Genomic DNA, 24,301 nt, shown 5'->3' with positions numbered 1-24,301 from the left:
CATTTTTTTCAAAGAAATGGAACAAATAATCCTAAAATTTATATGGAACCAGAAAAGACCTCGAATAGCCAAAGGAATATTGAAAAAGAAAGCCAAAGTTGGTGGCATCACAATTCTGCACTTTAAGCTCTATTACAAAGCTGTCATCATCAAGGCATCATGGTACTGGCACAAAAAGAGACACATTGATCAATGGAACAGAATAGAGAGCCCAGAAATAGACCCTCAACTCTCTGGTCAACTAGTCTTCGACAAAGCAGGAAAGAATGTCCAATGGGAAAAAGACAGCCTCTTCAATAAATGGTGTTGGGAAAATTGGACAGCCACATGCAGAAAAATGAAATTGGACCACTTCCTTACACCACACGTGAAAATAGACTCAAAATGGACGAAGGACCTCAATGTGAGAAAGGAATCCATCAAAATCCTTGAGGAGAACACAGGCAGCAACCTCTTCGACCTCAGCCGCAGCAACATCTTCCTAGGAACATCGCCAAAGGCAAGGGAAACAAAGGCAAAAATGAACTATTGGGATTTCACCAAGATCAAAAGCTTTTGCACAGCAAAGGAAACAGTTAACAAAACCAAAAGACAACTGACAGAATGGGAGAAGATATCTGCAAACGACATATCAGATAAAGGGCTAGTGTCCAAAATCTACAAAGAACTTAGCAAACTCAACACCCAAAGAACAAATAATCCAATCAAGAAATGGGCAGAAGACATGAACAAAGAAGACATGCAAAGATATCCAGATGGCCAACAGACACATGAAAAAGTGCTCCACATCACTTGGCATCAGGGAAATACAAATCAAAACCACAATGAGATACCACCTCACACCAGTCAGAATGGCTAAAATGAACAAGTCAGGAAATGACAGATGCTGGCGAGGATGTGGAGAAAGGGGAACCCTCCTACACTGTTGGTGGGAATGCAAGCTGGTGCAACCACTCTGGAAAACAGCATGGAGGTTCCTCAAAAAGTTGAAAATAGAACTACCCTATGACCCAGCAATTGCACTACTGGGTATCTACCCTAAAGATACAAACGTAGTGATCCGAAGGGGCACGTGCACCCGAATGTTTATAGCAGCAATGTCTACAATAGCCAAACTATGGAAAGAACCTAGATGTCCATCAGCAGATGAATGGATAAAGAAGATGTGGTATATATACACAATGGAATACTATGCAGCCATCAAAAGAAATGAAATCTTGCCATTTGCGACGACATGGATGGAACTAGAGGGTGTCATGCTTAGTGAAATAAGTCAATCGGAGAAAGACAACTATCATATGATCTCCCTGATATGAGGAAGTGGAGATGTAACATGGGTTAGGGGGTAGGAGAAGAATAAATGAAACAAGATGGGATCGGGAGGGAGACAAACCATAAGTGATTCTTAATCTCACAAAACAAACTGAGGGTTGCTGGGGGGAGGGGGGTTGGGAAAGGGGGGTGGGGTTATGGACATTGGGGAGGGTATGTGCTATGGTGAGTGCTGTGAAGTGTGTAAACCTGGCGATTCACAGACCTGTACCTCTGGGGATAAAAATACATTATATGTTTATAAAAAAAATTAAAAGAAAAAACAACTTTGCTGAATAAAAAAAAAAGAAAGAGAAAAAGAAAGTGACTATGCTGTATTTAAGCTTCATCAAATAAAACATTACAGTAAAAAAAACCTTTTTGGTTTTGGGTTATATACAACAAATGTTTGGCTGTTTTATGCTGTACTGAAATAAAAATCAGAACACATGGAAAGGACAAAAGGACATATTTTATGGCTCCTAAAGTAGCACAAAGAAATGTAAATAAAACTCTACAAAGTTTTATTTATTCCTTCTGCTATTAAATCTGAGAATATCTTAATTTCCAAATGGGACAACCAGATTGAGAGTTTAAACACTTAGGGGCTCTAGGTGGGGGGCAGGGGTTGGAGTCTGGCAGTAAGGCAATAAAGAGAGTGGACCTGTTCCCTACTAGAGCTAGAAAACATACAGATTACTGGCTATAGTGACACTCTTATTTTGAGAACATGCCATATCCCAGGGAAATGCAGAGAGGGGTTTTCTTGAATTGGCAGGGTCCAAGTTGGTGGATTAAAAGAGAGGAAAAAAACAGATAAGTAATCTCAGGGTGTAGGGGTCAGCATGAACATAACAGAAAACCTAGTGGATATAAAGAAAGAAAGAAACCAAGTCTCAGAATAGCAGGAAAAGCAGCAGAACAAAGAAACAGTGGGAAGGATTCCCACCTATTTCTTCTATAGCCACACACCAAAACAACTGTATGGCTTTTTGTAAAACATCATAAAAGTGGTCTCTAACTTGCAATATATTTATAACTTGTTTAAAGAGAAGTCTTACACACTTGAAACAATTGTCAGAGAATCCCAAATAATCTTCAAATGCTAGAGCAGGCCTTGCAATTACATAAAACAACTGGACAGATGTGCCAACTTCACTAGCACAGGTACAGATAACAATATTAATACAAAAATAGCCAAAGATTTTGAGTACATTGGGTGTGGGGGGAAAGTCCTTAAGTTCCAAAGCATTTCAAACCACAGAAAGGGTAAGTTTTTTTCTTTGCATTTCCACTGGCTCTAAAAATAAACCTTTACTATTTTCCACATTATAAAAGAAATGTAAGTTTGTTATTTAAAAAAATTCTAACACTACACAAATACGTAATATAGAAAGCCAACGTTCTATATAACCTTTCCCTTTGGAGGTAACTAGTGTTTATCAGTTGGGTAACAGCCACTTTTTAAAAAAAATTTTTTTTTATTACTTGAGACCTAGTAATAGAAGAGCTGCTCTGAACAAGTTTATACTGATGATTTCAGTTTCTCCTTTGAGCTGTACCTTTGCTACTCCACTGCTAAGGAAACAAAAAAGGAAAAAGAAAAATCCAAAATACAAGCTGATCCTCCAAAACAGGCGAGATACAAGCGAGACTAACCCCTGAAGAAAAATCAAAGGTGACTGGACAAAACTGCTACACTAAGTGGCAGAACCAAATATTACTTGATATTGAAAAATGGAGTAAAAGAAAAAGTACTGACCTTTCTTTTTTATTATTCTCGATAATCAAAAACGGGGACAGTATCTTTTCCTTCAAAGAAGACTGAACCAGCCTACCTAATTATCTATGTTTTTTAGTTTTTAAAAAAGAACGGTATACAAATAAGGTTAGGAAGTGCTCAAAAAACTGCACAATGAAGGGGGGTATATCAAAGAGACAGGAGCCAATAAAAAGCTTGCAATTGCCAAAGCTAGAATAATGTGAACAAAATAAGTACTAGATTATAACCCAAAGTATAAAATAAAATATCCATGAGTCCATACTGCTATAAATACAGATTAAATAAATAAATAAATGGGGGAGAATATACAAATTTCCCATGGAAAACTTAAAATAACTTATGTGAATATCCTGCCTCCAAGGAGGTAGAGCTTAACTTTCCCCCTCTCTACATATGGCTGCACGCGGACTTCCTTCCAACGATTACAGCATGGAAACAGGGGAGAGAGAATAACTTCATGCTGGAGAAACCTGACAAACCCTTCCTCAGCAGGTAACAGCAGTTAGTATCAACAGGGTAAGTCATGTTGATATTATGTACTTTTTATATGATGTTATAGGGCTGGTACTTTACCTCTATGGTCTTCCTCCCAAAACCTATAACTCCAGACTAATCATGAGAAAAACATCATACAAATCCCAACTGAGGGACATTCTACATATTACCTGCACAGCACTCAGCAAAACTGTCAAGGTCTTCAAAATAAAGTCTGAGAAATTGTCACAGGGAAGAGGAGTCTAACGAGACATGATGACTAAAAATAAGGTGGTATTCTGGGTGAGAGCCTATGGCAGATACTATGATATCTCTATGTCATTTTTTTTCTCTCTGATGACATGTCAAGAGTGATAACCAGGTAATGGACATTGAAATGGAATTAATAAAACTAAATACTGGTGAGTAATTAAGAATTTGGTATACTTAGGATTGTTTTTACACCCATGGAACTATGTGGCTTTGCAATTTTCACTTTCAAGTTCTTATTCTGGTAAAAGACTGATATTGATAAAACACTTTATGAATATTTTGCAGGGTTATTTTGGGCTATTTGAAGAGGAAGTGCTGTTTCCATTTATCTTCTCAGTTTAAACCCAGTAAGATTGCCTGTTACCTCTTTCTTAAACTGATGAGAAATTTTTTAAGTGGTTTTCCTGCCGTTTATATCAGAGTACATGAAGATCTTTTTCAGGAGAGGGAGATCTATAATAACTGGAAAGTTTCAATGTAGACTAATTCTATAACTTTACGTACACAAGCAATTTCTAGGCATTTATGATTTATACAAAACTGAGTGAGAAAAATGCTCTGCTGATAAAATTAAATTTTGGGTTACAAACTTCTTTTTTCACATTAAAGAAATCGCATTTGGGGTACCTGGGTGGCTCAGTGGGTTAAAGCCTCTGCCTTCGGCTCAGGTCATGATCCCGGGGTCCTGGGATCGAGCCCCATATCGGGCTCTCTCAGCGAGGAGCCTGCTTCCTCCTCTCTCTGCCTGCCTCTCTGCCTACTTGTAATCTCTGTCTGTCAAATAAATAAAAATCTTTAAAAAAAATTTTTTTAAATGGCATTTGCCATGATTACTTAACAAAAACCAAATGCAATTCTGATATTCCAACTCACCTGTGCATCTCTTTAAATCTTAAGAGTGCTTACTACAAGGGAAAGCATATTAGGAATATATACTTCCTGGCCAGATTTTTTAAAAACTGCAATAAAATGTAAGTTTTCAAGACAAGATCTAGTACTGCTATGGATTACTCTAAGTCAGAAGGGAAAAATCAGCTTACCTATTTTCAGAAGAGGTCAGAAAGCAAGAGTCCTGCTACCAGGCCTCTGGCCAACCTGAGACAGCATTAGGAATACAGAGTTGCTGAGGCCTGTTCTCCCAAGCTCACACACTGTTCTTCTGACACTTTTACTGCTGATGCTTACACAATCCATTTGCTTGGACCAACAAGAAGGCTGTAAAGAGCACTCAGAGTGCCCACATCAGAAATCTCTTTGGCTTAAATATTAGGAATAATGGTACTTTCTCTAAACAATTTGTTTCCATTTGATCTTATGAATTATGTGAATCCCCCAAATCAATGACTCTTACAGTAGAAATAACTTCCTTAAAAGGTGCACCAGAATGATGTGTTTTCAAACTTCTCCACTTTCTAATATATTTTAACTCTCCCCAAACCCATCCCAGCCCCTTTGAGAATCTCTTTAGGTAATGAGAGTTTTTATAAATGGCAGTGTGGAGTGCTTATGAATGATGTGCGGGAAGATAAAAGGACGAACCCCTGCTCTTCGGCAATCATGTTTTCATCTTCAAGTCTGTTGACGGAATTTATAACCACATTACTAGAGCACTTCATTGGTATGAATTTTGTGGACCAAACTCAAACCTCTTATTCTTCCTAAGTTTATTTGCCCTTTGTGCTCTTACTTTAATTTTATTTTAGCTTATATTAAGTTTATTTTATTTTATTTTTTGCAATGCATACATCGTTATAACCATCTTTTATCTCACAGAACCAAGCAGGACAGAAACCATCTACAAATAAAGAGTATCTACTTTGGATTTGGGGGATGAGTACTTGAAGGAAATGTATACTCTTCCTATACTATCTAGGAAAGAAAATGTCTAAGTGAAATATTGCAGTAAAATTTAAGCTCTAAATTAATCTCAATTGTATTTGAGAGAAAAATCAGCCTTTCAATAGTTAAAAGTCTGAAATAGAAACTTTTAAAAGGAAAAAGATCTGTTATTTTAAAATAAATATTTTAATACAAAATTAATGACTAATAAAGTATTACCACTGTAATACTCATTAGGGACAAATTTATACAACTTCAAAATTTAGACAACTTCAAAAACATGTTTGAGTAAATTTACTATTCCTTCTGGAACTGCTGTTTACCTTACAGATTTAACAATATATATTTTTAAATTTTGGCTCAAGTGGGTATTTTATTTTCATAGGTAGCTCTACCTAGCACATTCCTGAGAAGCATGTTTTAAAATACTGTCATAGAAGCAAGGTATACACAATAATGATTCACAAAGACAATCTCACCACACCCCAAACAGTTATCACACAAACATTATGAGTGGCACATCAAGAGAAGAATCAACTTGCCATTAAGATTTTGTCAGAGAGAAAACAGATATGGGAGCCTGGCAACACTGTATTCCTAACAATGCTGTTCTAAAACACACAATCATTTGACTGACTAATGCAATTGGGGAAATTTTGTTTCCAACACTATGCAAAGTATACCCTTTTGGGGATATCCTGGAAGAAACAGATATGAGACCAAATTAATTACAGCAAGTTTGCCTGGCTTCATTCATCTTGTACTTATTCTCTTGATTACTTCACCAAAAATCCACTTATGTGACAGTCGATCATTCACTCCATTAGCAATCAGTCTATGCAAGAATAATTCTGAATGGTATAGACTATTTCAGCAGTCATGTGACAAAACAGAAGTCTTACAACATGTGAAGCAGGTGGAGTGGGTGGAATTGCACATGGATGAAGGAAGTCCCCAGCCAGTCTGGCATTATTTGATCTAGGGTAATGTGACTTCATTGAGTTACCGTGTCATGAAAGATGGATAGTAAGAAAAAAAATTTTGCGTGTGTTTTTCAGTAAACTTCTGGATTGGCATTCACGAACACCTATTTATTTTCCCAAGTCACTTACATCACCTCTGACTACCCAGATGCAAGTATTTTAAAAAATAAGGAATCAAGATTAGCTCCACTTTTCCACTCCATGTAATAAGTTTATAGATTAGAGAACACGTAACAGTCCTAAATCCTAATGAAATCAAATTTAAATGCTGCTACCAAGTTCTCTGCCTTAATATTCATAGTCCAAGTTTATAGTTTCCACTGTTTTTCTTCTTTCCTTTTGAAAAAAAACTGAGGCTGACAAATACATACTAACAATGACTTATTTGGGTGATTATTTCAGACGTCCTCAAGAGAAAAAAGCAATTCTATGGGTTTGATAATCCACATAATTACTTTTAGTCTTAGGCTTTCCTCAATCAGCACATTCTCTTTGGCTAATTAACGTTTTTTTAAAAGTCATACTCAGGTACCTTAAAATTGTCAAAATGCTAATAAACTACTTGATAATATAATACTTATAATATTATAATTATTACATAAATATATATAAGTATACATAATATATAATTATAATATATAAGTATTATACATAATACTTATAAAACTACTTGATATATAATACTACTTGGTTATGGAAATATGACAAACTTCTATTTTGAAAGTGGAAGAAGTATATTATTCTTAAGACCCAGTTTCAGTACCTTAAAATGAGTTTCATATAGTCAGTTAAAAAAACAGATTCCCAATCCAAGAATCATTAAGACTTCTAATAATTTTGAGTGTTTGACTTTTATAAATTGCTTATTTTTGTAAAGCAGTATGAACACACTTCTGAGAAACTGTTTATATAATAATGGTTTTCAAAATGTAGGCCTCCCAACCCAGAAGCATCAGCATTACCTAACAACTTTTTAGAAACATAAATTCTCAGCCCTACCCCAGACCTTCTGAATCAGGAACTCTGGATATAGGGCCAGGATCCTGTTTAACAAGCATTCAAGGTAGTTCTGAGGCACACTAAAGTCTGAGAATCAGTATTCTAAAGTATAGCAGAATCTTTAGTGGTTCAGTTTATAATACTACATATTTATTTATCTTTAAGAATATCTTAAGAATGGGATGACCTGGGTGGCTCAGTTGGTTAAGCCGCTGCCTTCGGCTCAGGTCATGATCCCAGCATCCTGGGATCAAGTCCTGCATCGGGCTCCTTGCTCAGTGGGGAGCCTGCTTCTCTCTCTGTCTCTGCCTGCCACTTTGCCTGCTTGTGTTCTCTCTCTCTGACAAATAAATAAATAAAATCTTAAAAAAAAAAAAAAAGAATTAAAAAAAGAATATCTTAAGAATATGTTAGTTTTTTCTAAAGAAACAGAATGAGTACTTGCAGAAATATTTAATTTGGATAAAGTAAAAAGTGTTTTCCTGGTTGAAAGTTTAAGCTAGAAATAACTGGTTTAATAACTGTGTCTATAACTCTTACCCTTAAAAACACTGAAAGAACCATTTAAAAATTTTTTTTTTATTTTAGAGAGAGTCAGGGAGAGCAAGCACAAGTGGGAGGGGCAGAGGAAGGAGAAGAGAGAATCTCAAGAACGGCTCTGTGCTCAGCACCGAGCATGATGCAGGGCTCGGCTCAATCTCACAACCCTGGGATCACGACCTGAGCCGAAACCAAGAGTCAGTTGCTTAACTAACTGCGCCATCCAGGCGCCCCAAGAACCACTTTTTAAATTCCACTGGAAAGAAACTATTGTTAACCAGTTGACTAAAATTAAGAAAACATTTAGAAATAATCTTCAATCACTTATTTCCAATCATTAGTAATCAACAAAACTTATAAAAGTAAACTGGGAAAAATGACAAGTTTTCAATTCTAGATTTCAATATAGAAAAAATTACTCACACACCTTCTCAGAGCAAACATGGGGGCAGTATATGTTCTTTGAAGGCAAGTAGCAGCATGACATCCTAGTTTTGAGACCCAAGGAACAAGGCCTTCTACCTCTACACCCGGCCCTTAAGAACTAGTCTTAAGCAGGAGGAACAATTATACGGACAAAAGTATTTAAAAGTTAAGGAGGTTTAATAAAAATACTTCAATACTTAATCTAACATTTGCCACTGCAAACACAGTAAGGTATTTGAGAGTTTCTTTGCCACTTCAACATCATTGAAACATAATTTCAAGCACAATTGGTGTTAAACTCCATAATATTTCTAGTTTGGGCAAAAAGAAATGTGCCCAAGATTAAATAAATACACACACACACACACACACACACACACACACCCAAACATAGTTTATTATATCTTAGGTTCTTTATGGTACTGAAACATTTCTAAGAGGTTATGTAAATCAACAGAAAGAAATAAAATAACTTGGGTGGCAGGAGAAAAAAGCGAACTCATTGCCAAGTAAATGCTACTGCCAAATGACCTTTAATGACTAATACCCATGTTTCCATTTTTCTCTCACTGTAGTAAAACCAACTAAAAGATGGCAATCAAAACAAATTCTGCAGTGTTTCTACCAAACTACTTTCTATTCAATGCCCCCACCATGTCATAAGAAGGAAAGCATTCAGTGCTGATCTCTGGCCATAATTCTTTTAAATTACATTATAAATTTTCATTCTGCATAAGCTATTTTAACCAATTCTCAGTTATCTGCAAAAATTGGTAGTAGAGTTTTGAACAGCTAGCAAGATTATCTAAAATGATGTCCTTTTTTTCCTATATATCCTCTACTAAAGGAGCTTATGAACAACTGAAAATCCAAAACGTAAGCTGCAAAAGGAGCAAGGAACAAAGGCACTAGGACTGAATTATGGGTAGAAGTGTGTGTGTGTGTGTGTGTGTGTGTGTGTGTGTGAGAGAGAGAGAGAGAGAGAGAGAGAGAGAGAGAGACAGGGAAGACAATGAGAAAACTCAACATAAGAAGCTTTCCACTTTATATCCTTTTGTTTTTTAGATGAAAGGTTAATATGGTGTCCTTGTCTCCTCAAGGCAATCTCACATTGTCAATTATTAATGATGAATTGGTGACTCAAAAGAAAAACCCATCTTAAAAATGAAAGTTGTGAAAGTATATGTAAAATATGAGTCATTGAAACTTCAGAATTTCTCCCTGATCACTCTAGAAAAAAACAATCAACAACAAATGCATCAGTTCTTTCCACATAAAACCATGGTGAAGGAAACTGCTATTGGAAAAAAAAAAAAAGAAAAACCTGGGCAAAGACAGTTTGCATGGTCATGTTGAAACTCATTTCTAGCTCCCGGGCTACACCTGACCATTATATCAAACAAGACACCACCAATCTCTGTGTGCCAGCCATTAGAGCTGTTCAAAAACAGTAATTCTCTCTCCTTCTGGGTACATGTCATGGGACTGCCTTCCCTATCTTGCTGAACTCAGGTGTAGCTGCACAGCTTGTATCAGCTGCTAATTATGGGCAGAAGTGATAGGTATCAAATCTGAGCAGAAGCTTTATGAGTCAGTGTGTGCTCTGCCATTGTCCCCTTTCTCTCTGCCACAGTGACTGGCAATATTTCAGAAAGTTATTCTGTGTCCCGGAATGAGGATGATGATGACGCAGAAGATCCACAATGAACATGTAGCATGAACAAGAAATAATTTTTTGAAGCCACTGAAATCTGGGGTTTATTACTGCAGCATAACCTATAACCTATCTTAATACTAATACAGTCTTTTATTTTCTCTATATGGTTAATGTATTTCCTATCTAAATATTTTGCAGAAAAGTTAGCCATTAATTTAGAGACTTGGGGTACCTGGGAAGCGCAATTGTTAAGTGTCTACCTTCGGCTCAGATCATGATCCCAAGGTCCTGAGATTGAGCCTCTGTGTTGGGCTTCTTGCTCAGCGGGAAGCCTGCTTCTCCCTCTCCCACTCCCTCTGCTTGTGTTCCCTCTCTCGCTGTGTCTCTCTCTGTCAAATGAATAAATAAAACCTTTAAAAAAAATTTAGGGACTCAAGTTCAGCTAATAAGCATCAGTTAAAAAAAAAACGAAGACCCCCCCAAACTAAAAAACTCAAAGAGGAGACTGTCCATTATATTTAAATTAGGAAACTAAACACAACATAAAAAAAGACCTCGCTGTTGTTCCTACAAAGTTAAGGCCATGGACAAATAAATGCACTCACAAGGTGATTGGTTGTTGTTGTTTTTTTTTTTTTTCTATTTAAATGTATTGGACTACGTGCCAGGTACTGCAGTAAGTGCTTTTCAAGGATCAGCTCATTTAGTCTTTACGTAAGGCATGAGGAAGTTAAGTGACTTAGCTGAGATCACAAAGCTAGCAAGTGAACTAGGGTGCAAAATGGTGAAACTCAAGAAGTCTTTCAGAATTAACCCTGAAGGAAAACCAGATGCTATTTCTACAGGTCATACAATGTACTATATATCTATTTGTTCACTATTTCGTTCATTTACTAAGTATCTACTAAGCAATTTATTATGTGCAAGGCCCTTTTCTCAGTATTCAGAATCTAACTGTGAACAAGATGCACAAAATCTTTTGGAAATTTAATAAAGTAAGCAACCCCATGCATATGTAGTTGTAGCTACAAAGTGTTGTGAAGGAATTAAATAAACTATTGCTGTATAATTAACTACCTCAAAAACTGGATTAAAATAACCACTTATTTTCTCAAGGTACTATGGGTTGCCAATTTGTGTTTGGCTCAGTTAGACAGTTACTCTGCTCTACATGGTATTGTGTAGGCCAATCCACATGTTCACAATCAGTTGGCAGATCCCAGATGACCTTACTCATGTGTTTGGAGCCTTAGGGGAGATGGCTATGCACATGCTTTCTCTTGCCCCCTTTCTCCTTCTCCCACTCTTTCCATGTGGCATCTCATCTACAAGGAGACTAATGTGGGGTTGTTCACAAGGCGGTAGTTCCTACAGAGTGACAGCATAGCTGCATGGCCTGTGGAGCCTGTGCTTAGAAGTCTCATAATGTCATTTATGCCACATTCTACTCCTCAGACCAAACCATAAAGCAAGCCCAGATTCAAGAGATGGGAAACAGACTCCATCTCCTTATAAGATGAACTGCAGAGAATCTGTGGCCATTTTTAATGCACCACCTAAGAAAGTAAGGTGGATATAACTGAAAATATAGGCAGAAGGTAGGAGAGCAGACTGCGGTTACTTTAGAAGAATGAGGGAAGACTTATGAGGTGCTGATAATGAAGAAAGAACATTACAGGCTGAAGGAATAGCAAGTACAAAGACCCTGAGGCAGGAAAAAGTTCGGTATCCTTGAGGAATAGGAAAAATTCTAGTGTGTCCATAATTCAATGAAAGAAAAAAAAAAGACATGAGGCTAAAAAGAGAGGGAAAGTTCAGATGATGAAAGGCACAATACTCCATGATTAGGAACTTGGATCTTAAACTTGGATCTTATTCTAAGGGTAAGTGAAAGTCACTGGGACAAGGGTGAAAAAGCAAGGAGACCACTTGAGATTAGATGAGAGATTATGTTAATGGAGATGGAAAGAAATAGTAAGATTATGGGATATACTTGGGGGTTATGACCAATAAAACTTGTTAGTTAACTGGATGTGGGGTGAGTGAAAAAGAACAATTGAGGCTAGGATCTTTGGTTTCTGACTTGAACAATTAGGAAGCTGGTGGTGCCAATTATCTACTCACTTAAGCTTTAAAAAACACAACTTAATTTTTACTTCTGATTATCTATGCAATGCATTTCCTCAGAAGTATTATTAAGAGTCAAAACGGTATGTTGTTGGGGGATGGCTGTTCATAAAAAGATTCATGAACTTAAAACTGCTCTAAAGAGATAAGTTTATTAAAATAAAAGAAATGCAATCTAAGAAAATCCAAAATACTCTATCTTGCAGCAGGTAATGTGAATGTGCTTACACAAAGGTTGATCAAGGGTTCAAGGGTACAAGAGTTCACAGCTGACACTTTAAATTAGTAAAAATTTAAAATTTAGTCAAATTTGGCTTCCCAAATTACAACATATTCTGGAGAAATGAATGTTATGAAAACTGTTTTGCAATACTTATTTTTTTTAATTTTTAAAATAATTTTTTTAAAGATTTTATTTATTTATTTGACAGACAGAGATCACAAGTAGGCATTGAGGCAGGCAGAGAGAGAGGGGGAAGCAGGCTCCCTGCTGAGCAGAGAGCCCAATGCGGGGCTCGATCCCAGGACCCTGAGATCATGACCTGAACCGAAGGCAGAGGCTTAACCCACTGAGCCACCCAGGTGCCCCTAAAATAATTTTTATTCATTTATTTGACAGAGAGAGAGCACAAGCAGGTGGAGTAGCAGGCAGAGGGAGACGGAGAAGCAGGCTCCTCACTGAACTGAGAGCCGGATGTAGGGCTCGATCCCAAGATCCCGGATCATGACCTGAACTGAAGGCAGCCACTTAACTGACTGGGCCACCCAGGTGCCCCTGCAATACTTACTTAAAACAAATTCTTATCCAAGTATTTTGGGTAAACACTATTCTCTATTCTGACATTTTAGGCAAATTTTTAAAAAAAGATTTTATTTACTTATTTGAGAGAGAGAGAGAGAGCACAAGTAGGCAGAGCAGAAGGCAGAGGGAGAAGGAGAAGCAGGATCCCCACCAAGCAAGGACCCTGGGATCATTACCTGAACTGAAGGCAGATGCTCAACAGACTGAGACACCGAGGCGCCCCCATTTTAGGTAAGTTTTTAAGAAAAGAATCATACACAAGGATGACTATTAATAGACAACAACATGCACAATATACTACTAATGTCTTGTTTAGATAACGTGACCATTAGTCTAATCATGTTCCTAGCAATTCCTAACGTTTTTGGCCTAAAGACATATCCTCACATCTTAAAACTGTATCTGGCATGGAATAGGTGCTCAATAGACAGTAACTGAAGTTACATCGTGATTCCCAGCTAGGACGTTCTGTCCTCAAACTGGAGGCTATATAATTAATCTGTTGGTCATTCAGAACACTTCCCTCTTCTTCAAAATAAAAATATAAACCAGAACCTTTCTCCTTCAGAAAATTTGAAACTAGATATATATTTTAATTTTAATTTTAATTTTTTTTTTAAATTTATTTGACCGACAGAGATCACAAGTAGGCAGAGAGGCAGGCAGAGAGAGAGGAAGGAAAGCAGGCTCCCCACTGAGTGGAGAGCCTGATGCAGGGATTGATCCCAGGACCCTGGGATCATGACCTGAGCCAAAAGCAGAGGCTTTAAACCACTGAGCCACCCAGGCGCCCCTAGATATATATTTTTAAAGCAGGATATACTTTATACTTGAAAAACATCTATAAGGTTAGTAGCAAACCTTCTAGAACTCTTAGAAGAAAACAGGGGAATATATCTTCATGACCCTAGATTAGGTAATGATATTTTTAGATATGACACCAACAATGACAGGCAACAAAAGAAAGAACAATAGATAAACTGGACTTCATCAAAACTAAAAACTTTTGTGCTTCAAAGGTTACCACCAAGAAACTGAAAATACAATCCAAATGGGAGAATATATTTGCAAATCGTATGTCTGATAAAGGTCTATTATTCAGAACATATAAAAAATTACAATTCAATAATAAAAAGACAAGTAAACCTATTAAAAAATAGGTAGAGTGGGGCGCCTGGGTGGCTCAATGGGTTAAAGCTTCTGCCTTCTGCTCAGGTCATGATCTCAGGGTCCTGGGATCGAGCCCCGCATTGGGCTCTCTCCTCTCTCTCTGCCTGCCTCTCTGACTACTTGTGATGTCTCTCTCTCTCTGTCAAATAAATAAATAAAATCTTTAAGAAAAAAAAAATAGGTAGAGGATTTTAAGAGCTATGTCTCCAAAGAAAATACACAAATGGCCAATGCACACGAAAAGATGCTTAACATCCTACGTCATTAGGAAATACAAATGAAAACCCACAAAAGATACCACTTTATATGCACTAGATGGTTATAATAAAAAAGACTGATGATAGCAGATGTTGATGAGGATGTAGAGAAACTAGAACTCTTATATACTGCTATGGAAATGTAAAATGGTGCAGCTGCTTTGGAAGTTTGGCAGGTCCTCAAAAAGTTAAACAAATAATTACCATATGACCTAGCAATTCTACTTCCACGTATATATCCAAAAGAACAGAAAACATGTCCACAATGCAGCAAAAGTGGTTCTAAAAACGAAGTTTATAGCAATATAGGCCTACCTCAAGAAGCAAAAAAAAAAAAATCTCAAATAAAAAACTTAGCCTTATACCTGAAGGAGCTAGAAAAAGAATAAACAAAAGCCAAATCCAGCAAAAGGAAGGAAATAATAAAGATTAGAACAGAAATAGGGGCACCTGGGCACCTACCTCAGTCAGGTAAGTGTCTGACTCTTGGTTTTGGCTCAGGTCATAATCTCAGGGTTGTGAGATCGAGCCCTGAGCTGACTCCATGCTCAGCACGAAGTCTGCCTGAGATTCTCTCTCCCTCTCCCTCTGCCCTTCCCTCCACTCATACTCACCCTCTCTCTCTTTCTCTAAAATAAATAAATAACATTTCTAAAGAGATTAGAACAGAAATAAATGATATAGAAACTAAAAAAACAATACAACGGATTAATGAAACCAGGAGCTGGTTCTTTGAAAAGATCAACAAAATTGATAAACTTCCTGCCAGACTCATTAAAAGCAGAGAGAGAGGATCCAAATAAACAAAATCACTAATGAAAGAGGAGAAATAACAACCAACACCACAGAAACACCACTGTAACAGGATATTATGAAAACTTATATGCCAACAAACTGGATAACTCAGAAAAATGGGTATATTCCTAGAAACACATAACCAAAAACAGAAAGAAATAGAAAATTTGAATAGGCCAACTGTCAGCAATAAAACTGAATCACTATTCAAAAAACTCCCAACAAACAAAAGTCCAGGACCAGATGGCTTCAGAGGCGAATTCTACAAAAACTTTAAAAAAGAATTAATACCAGGGCGCCTGGGTGGCTCAGTGGTTTAAAGCCTCTGCCTTCAGCTCAGGTCATGATCCCAGGATCCTGGGATTGGCTTAACCCACCGAGCCACCCAGGTGCCACTAGCCCCTGCATCGGGCTCTCTGCTCAGCGGGGAGTCTGCTTCTTCATCTCTGCCGGCCTCTCTGCCTACTTGTGATCTTTGTCTGTCAAATAAATAAATACATAATCTTAAAAAAAAAAAAAAAGGAAAGAAAAAGAATTAATACCTATTCTCCTCAAACTATTCTGAAAATAGGGGCGCCTGGGTGGTTCAGTTGGTTGGGGTCTGACTTTTGGTTTCAGCTCAGGTCATGATCTCAGGGTTGTGAGATAAAGCCCCGTGTCTGCTTGAGATTCTCCCTCTCCTTTTCCCTCTGCCCTTCCCCCACTCTCTCTGTCAAATAAATAAAAGTCTTAAAAAAAAAAAAGTATTCAAAAAAATTGGTGGAAGGAAAACTTCCAAATTCATTCTGAAGCCAGTACCACCCTGATACCAAAATCAGATAAAGGCACCACAAAAAAGGAAAACTAGAGTCCAGTATCTTTCATGAATACAGATGCAAAAATCCTTAACAAAATACTAGCAAACTGAACCCAACTATACATTAAAAAGACACCACGATCAAGCAGGATTTATTCCCAGGATGCAAGGGTGGTTCAATATTCACAAAACAATCAATGTGTTGTGTCACATCCTAAGAGAAGGATAAAAACCACAAGATCATTCCAATAGATGCAGAAAAAGCATTCAACAAAGTATAATACCCGATCATGATTTTAAAAAATAAAGGCCTTCTGCAAAGTAGGTCTAAGGGAACATACCACAACATAATAAAGGCCTTATGTGAAAAACCCACAGCAAACATCACACTCAAAGGGGAGAAACTAAGAGCTTTCCCTTCAGGTCAGGGACAAGACAAGAATGTCTGCTCTTACCACTTCTATGGTACTAGTACTTAAGTTCTAGCCACAGCATTTAGACAACATAAAGAAATAAAAGGCATCCAAATTGGTAAAGAAAAAGCAAAACTCTCACTATTTGTAGATGACATGATAGTACATATAGAAAATCCTAAAGATGCTACCAAAAACTACTAAAACTGATAAATGAATTCAGTGAAGTTGCAGGATACAAAATCAATGTACAGAAGCCTATTGGATTTCTTTACACTAATAATGAAGCAGCAGAAAGTGAAATGAAGAAACAATCCCAAGAACAACTGTACAAAGACAATAAAATATTTAGGAATAAACTTAACCAAAAAGGTGAAAGACTTGAAAACTATAAACTACTGATAAAAGAAATTCAAGATAACACAAAAAAATGGAAAGACATTCCACGATCATGTGTTGGAAGAACAAATACTGTTAAACTGGCTATACTATTCAAAGCAATCTAAAGATCTAGTGAAATCCCTATCAAAATACCAGTAGCATTTTTCATAGAACTAGAATAAACAATCTGAAAATTTGTATGGAATCTTAAAAGACCCTGAATAGCAAAAGCAATCTTTTTTAAAGATTTTATTTATTTGACAGAGAGAGGTATCACAAGTAGGCAGAGAGGCAGCAGAGAGAGAGGGGGAAGCAGGCTCCCTGCTGAGCAGAGAGCCCGATGTGGGGCTCCATTCAGGACCCTGAGATCATGACTTGAGCCAAAGGCAGAGGCTTAACCCACTGAACCACCCAGGTGACACTAGCCAAAGCAATCTTGAAAAAAAACCAAAACTGGAGGTATCACAATTCCAGGCTTCAAGTCATATTACAAAGAGGTAGTTCTAAAACGGTAAAGTAATGGCACAAAAACAGACACATAGATCAATGGCATAGAACAGAAAACCCAGAAATAAACCCATAATTATACAGTTAATTAATCTTCGACAAAGGACGAATGAATATACAATGGGAAAAAGACAGTCTTTTTAACAAATGGTGCTGGGAAAATAAGATAGCTACATGCTAAAGAATGAAACTGGACCACTTTCTTATACCATACACAGAAATAAAGTCAAAATGGATTAAAGACCTAAATGTGAGACCTGAAACCACAAAAATCCTTAAAGAGAGCACAGGCAGTAATTGCTCTCACATTGGCCATAGAACATTTTTCTAGATAGGTCTCCTGAGGCAAGGGAAATAAAAGCAACAATAAACTATTGGGACTATATTGAAATAAAAAGATTCTGCACAGTGGAGGAAACAGTTAACAAAATGAAAAGGCAACCTACTGAATGGGAAAAGACATTTGCAAACAACATATCCCATAAAGGGTTACTATCTAAAATATATAAAGAACTGATACAACTGAATATCCAAAACCAAATCATCCAATTAAAAAATGGGCAGAAGACATGAACAGACATTTCTCTAAAGAATACACACAGGTGGCCAACAGACACATGAAAACATGCTCATAACCAGTGATCATCAGAAAAATGCAAATCAAAATTACCATGAGATATTACCTCATAACTGTGAGAATGGCAAAAATAAAAAACACAAAAAATGACATGTGTTGGCAAGGATGTAGAGAAAAGGAACCCTCTCACATTATGGGTGAGAATGCAAACTGGCACGGCCATTGTGGAAAACAGTATGGATGTTCCTCAAAAAATTAAAAACAGAACTACCCTACAAACCAGTGATCGCACTACTGGGTATTCACTCCCAAAATACAAAAACACTAATTCAAGGGAATACATGCACCCCTGTGTACACTGCAGCATTATTTATAACAGCCAAACTATGGAAGTAGTCTGTGTCCATCTCCATCAATAGATGAATGGATAAAGAAGATGTGGGCTCTGTGTGTGTGTGTGTGTGTGTGTGTGTGTGTGTGTGTGTGATGGAATATTATTCAGCCATAAAAAGAACATTGTCATTTGCAACAACATCAATAGAGCTAGAATGTATAATGCTAAGCAAAATAAGCCAGTCAGAGGAAAATAAATACTTAAAATTTCACTCATTTTTGGAATTTAAGAAACAAAACAAATGAGCAGAGGAAAAAAATAGAGAAAGACAAATCAAGAAACAGACTCTTAACTACAGAGAACAAACTGATGGCTACCAGAAGGGAAATGAGGGCAGTGGGTGAACTAGGTGATGGATATTAAAGAGTATACGCATTATGATGAAAAAACATCAAATAAAATTAAAATTTCTCTTTAAAAGGGGTAGTTCACTAAATATTCAGTTTGTTGGCTAGATTCAGCTATTTCATTTTCTCTAAAATGATCTGTTTTTCTAGAGCTGGACTTTGAATCAAAACTAACCTTTCTAAAAGGCTGTAACCCTAAAAGGTGATTTAATCTATACCCATGCCTTGGGGTGCCATTCAGGAAGGTAATTCCTCAGTGTCAATAGAGTTCTCTGTGCAACTTTAAAAAAAGAAAGCAAACACATCCACACAAACGCCTGTATGTGAAATGTTCCCAGCAACATTATTCTCAATAGCCAAAGAGGAGAAATAACCCAAATGTCTACAAACTATAAATAGATAAATAAAATGTGACCTATCTATTCAAAGGAATATTATTTTGCAATAAAAAAGAATAAAATAGTGATTCATGTTATAAACAGATAAACTTTGGAAACATTATGCTAAGTGAAAATATGAAATGTCCAGAACAGGCAAATCCATAAAGACAGAAAGCAGATTAGTAGTTGCCGTGGGACTAAGGGGAAGAAGAAACTGGAAGTGACTAATGGCTATGGTGTTACTTTGGGGAATGAAAATATTCTGGAATTAGATAGTGGTAATGGTTGCAAAACTTTGTTGAATATACTAAAAAAACCACTGGATTGTACATTTTACACTTGATCTTAACCAAAAAGCCAAGAAGCAGTTGGACTGTACACTTTATACATATTTTTAATTTTTATTTATTTTTATTGTTTTATTTTATTTTTTTAAAATAGGCCCATGCCAGGGTGGAGCCCAAGGTGGGGCTTGAACTCACGACTCCGAGGTCAAGACCTGAGCTGAGATCGAGTCAGATGCTTAAAGGACCAAGGTACCCAGGCACGCCTGGATTGTACACTTTAAAAGGCTGAAATTATTAATTATATCTCAATAAAAGAAAAAGAAAACTAATGCAGATACGAAAGAATTGAGGTAGGACTTGATCAAGACCCTAAATTATGCCCAAAGTAAAATCTAAACAGGGACTTTACAGCTCCATTTTCATTTAGTATATCCTGCAATTGTATTAAGACACCAGCAACTAAAGGATAAAGCACAGCTTAAATATTTATTTAGTAATAACTTCTCAGCAAAAAACTTTTCTTTTTCAGTAAACAACAAAATCATATATTAACCCATACTTCTCCATTCCATATTCTTCTTTCAGATTCACAAGTAACATTTAAATACAAACGTTCACATCTAAGTTAAATGCTCTTTTGAATCACTTTTGGCCATAACAGCTCTGTATAGTCTCATGGTGATAAATTACAAACCATTCTCCTTAGAAACTGTGTTCTTCATCTTTACTTCTTGGATCACTTTTAGGACCAACAGCAAAGACTGAAGAATAATGGGGTATTTGTACTCCACATTGATTACTGCTTTTCTTTCAATGAATTTTGCTATTCTGCCTTTGTTACATGTGTTGTAAACAATTTTTTTTCTTATTTACCAAATAAGGTAATCAACTTGAATGTCTATGGGAAAGTTTTGCCAGGAAGAAGTTTGTTGCCTGAGTGACAGCTTTTTAAAATGCAAAAATCAGTTATAACAACCTCTCCTTGCTTCAAAATTCTGTACCTCACTCCAAAAAACATGTCAATTACCATTACCTTTTATTGCAATGTTAAAAAACCTTTGGGAAATATTTAAAGTTCAGATTAATGTTAACATTAAACTGTGTAGAGCTGCCAATTCAACTAACTCAACTGAGGTCACAAGTGGATAGACAGACCTATGTTATGTCCGTACAGCTAAATGTACACGTACCCATGCAATGCCAACTGCCAATAAGTCTCAACTCCACATGGCAACTGGCAAGGTTCTGCTGACACCTATATAAGACATAATCTGGTTTCAGAAAATTAAAATACAAAAAAGATGTATATGAAAATTGAAATAATAAATTCCTAAGAACTTATTTTTAGCTCCTTGACCTCTGTCACTCCTAAGCTATACGCTCTGAGACCAAGATATGCAATCCCTCAATAACGGAGGTAAAAACGGTCTTTTCTTATCTATGAGCTGACTTATGGAGAACACTGTTAAGATTCGTAATTAGCAATTAATGGAAAAAGACCAAGAATTTGTAATGTATTATACATAGAGTTCATGGCAAGAACATAAATGATCTCTGCATTATGCCACAGAAAAAATCCAGAAACTTCATCACGCAAAGATGAAAAAGCTTAAGGCACACAGAAATAGGATTCCTAGTATTTCCTTTACTCCTATGTACAGGTGACTATAGTAAGAGATGGAAATAAAGAGGACATATCAAGAATATCTCGACAAGCCAAGAATATTACCTTTCTGGACTATTTAATTTTGTTAACAAATGTTTGAAATCTAAAAAATGGGGGCGGGGGACTGTCCAGCTCTTTTCACGTAACAGATTCACAGCACAAATGTAGCTCAATAGTTGCAGCAATCATGTAATAAGCAACCTTGAAGAAACTTCAATTTGGAGGCTTTGCAGGAGTATAAATTGCTACAATCATTTTGGAAAGCAATTTGGCAATATGTACTGAGGCCTTAAAATATCCACACTCTTTGACTTCCATTTCTGAGAATCTATTTTAAAGAAATCATCTGAAAGCTGCAGAGATGTCCCAAACATTATTTACTGGAGTGAAAAATGGAAAACAATCTGATATGCCCATCAACAGTGAAATGGTTAAAGAGCTGTGGTACATCCATAAGATACAAAGGATTATATAGATATTTTAGAATATTTACCAAGAATTCTTCATCACTTTTTTTTTTTCCTGATGGTGGTTTGCTCTTTATTTTAAAGTAATACATACGCGTTGTAAATTGAAAAAAAAAAACAAATGAAAAACTGAAATCCTCTCATTTTCTTATATACTATCTCCACCTCCAAAAGTTTTTTACTGTTAAGATTTTATGGGTACTTTCTAGAAAATTTCTGGGCATATACAAAGTTATCTAATGAACGTTTATACAGATAATCCTTTATTTTGTTTTAACATAAGTGGAGCCATATAAGGTTTTATTCTTCAAATTGCTTCTCTTACTAATTTGGCTATTATTCTATATCAGCACATACAAATCTACCTCATTCATTTAAAATAGATATTTCAAGAGAACAAAATGATGGTTATTAGAGGGGAGGTGGATGCGGGGATGGGTGAATGAGGTGAAGGGGATTAAGAGTACACTTATCATGATGAGCATTGAGTAATGTATAGAATTGTTGAATCAGTACATTGTACACTTAAAACTAATTTAACACTGTATGTTAACTATACTGGAATTAAAACTAAAAAATAAATAAAATGGATGTTTCAATATATATCAGGACCTAGACTGATATATATTTAGGTTGATTAGACTTTTCTGTCTACAAACAATGGTTAACTAACATACTTGGAAATATAACTTTATGTGTTTGTGTGACTACATCAGTTCCTACAAGGAATATTTCAACATTTTAGGTATTCAAAGTTGTCAAATCACCTACCCAAAATACTGTACTGATACTCTTCTCCCTACCTTTCCGAACCATTCAAAATATTGGATGCTAACAACTTTTTAAAGTCTGCCAATCTGGAAGATAAATATTTTTTATTTGCGCATCTATAAACACGAATCTACTGGATGGTTCACCTTTTTCTTATGGCTTATAAGAGACAATGGTAGTGTCAGAAAATTAGCCCTTTGCCACATGTGCTATAAACAATTTTTTCTCCTTGTTGTTATCTTTGAACAATGTTTACAGTATTTTTTTGTGTCTAGTAAATTTCTCTATTCTTCCCATTAGGACTCCTATACTTTGTATACGCTTCGAAGGTGCTTCTATCTCAAATTTTTTTTTTAAGTTTATCCATTTATTTGACTTTTATGAGACAGAGATCACAAGCAGGCAGAGAGGCAGACAGAGAGTGAGAGGGAAGCAGGCTTCCCGCTAAGCAGAGAGTCCGACATGGGGCTCCATCCCAGGACCCCGAGACCACGACCCAAGCTGAAGACAGAGGCTTTATTTAACCCACTGAGCCACCCAGGCACCCCTATCTCAAATATTTTTAAAAGTACATGTTTTCTTCTACTTCTTATATAATTTCATTTTTATTGAGAGCTTTCAACAACTGTGAATTAAAAAGTAGATATACAATTATTTACAAAGTTGAAGCTCGACTAGGTAAGAAAATGGAAAAATACTGCAAGAAATAAAACACTGACAGTGGTTATTATTCCATGATAAAGTTCTATATGATTTTCTTTACTGTAATTTCCAAATTTTCTATGTGCCTTACTTTTATAATCAGAGGAAAATAAAATTTCTTAAAATCATATTTAAACTTTTTCTTAAGTTTTTGATGATACTGGCTTCATTTCTCAATTATTATTTGAGTATCTTATCTAGATTGAGTCTAATAAGGGTAGAGCTTTGTATTCTCTTTTAATTCTATTGAATAGGTGACCTGACAGGAAAAACTACCAAATAAGGGTCTACTGACAGCAAGAATTACAGTTCCAGTTAGGAAATTTATCTGAATAGTAGTCACAATAACAGTTATACCTATTAGATATTTACAACATGCAAAATGCTTACATATATTAACTCATTTATTCTTTACAACACCTTTGTGAGATAAGTACTATTGTTCTCTCAATTTTACACTGCAAAACTAAGGCACAGAGAGGTTAAGCAATTTGCTCAAACCATGAACACTCTTAAAAGTGGAAGAGCCAGGACTGGAATTCAAAAAGTCTGACTCCAGAATCCTTTTTTTTTTTTTTTTTTTTCCCTTTTGAGAGAGAAAGCGATCAAGCAAGGGTGGGGAGGTGGGGGTGGAGAGGCAGAGGTAGAGAGAAGGCTCCACGAACAGCACAGAGCTGGCATGGGGCTGGATCTCACAACCCTGAGATCATGACCTGATCAGAAATGAAGAGTCGGATACTCGGAGCCCCTGGATGGCTCAGTTGGTTAGCCTTTTGACTAAGGTCATGGTCTCAGGGTCCTGGGATCAAGTCTTGCATTGGGTTCTCTGCTCAGTGGTGTGTCTGCTTCTCTCTCTCTCCCCCTCTGTGATCTCTCTCGCTCTCTCTCGAATAAATAAAAACATCTCAAAAAAAAAAAAAGAGTTGGATACTTAACTTACTGAACCAGCCAGGCACCCCTAGAATCCTTATTCTTAACTGGTAAACTAAAATCCTCTTTAAAAGATTAACAGAGGGGTGCCTGGGTGGCTCAGTGGGTTAAGCCGCTGCCTTCGGCTCAGGTCATGATCTCAGAGTCCTGGGATCGAGCCCCGCATCGGGCTCTCTGCTGTCTAGGGGAGCCTGCTTCCTCCTCTCTCTCTGCCTGCCTCTCTGCCTGCTTGTGATCTCTCTGTCAA

The 24,301-nt window shown here is 36.6% G+C and overlaps 1 protein-coding gene and 1 pseudogene across 1 annotated transcript in view; one reads left to right on the top strand and one right to left on the bottom strand.

The window, feature by feature from the left end:
• Positions 1-10,335, top strand: part of LOC111159041 — a 55,137-nt pseudogene extending 44,802 nt beyond the window's left edge.
• Positions 1-24,301, bottom strand: part of LOC111159905 (KIAA0391 ortholog) — a 141,911-nt gene that overhangs the window by 67,651 nt on the left and 49,959 nt on the right. The gene's annotated exons all lie outside the window — the stretch shown is intronic.

Source organism: Enhydra lutris, unplaced genomic scaffold, assembly GCF_002288905.1.
Source record: "Enhydra lutris kenyoni isolate GAN:26980312 unplaced genomic scaffold, ASM228890v2 scaffoldscaffold4, whole genome shotgun sequence".
In the NCBI taxonomy this organism is placed as follows: domain Eukaryota; kingdom Metazoa; phylum Chordata; class Mammalia; order Carnivora; family Mustelidae; genus Enhydra; species Enhydra lutris.
This window is presented reverse-complemented; position numbering and strand designations above follow the sequence as displayed.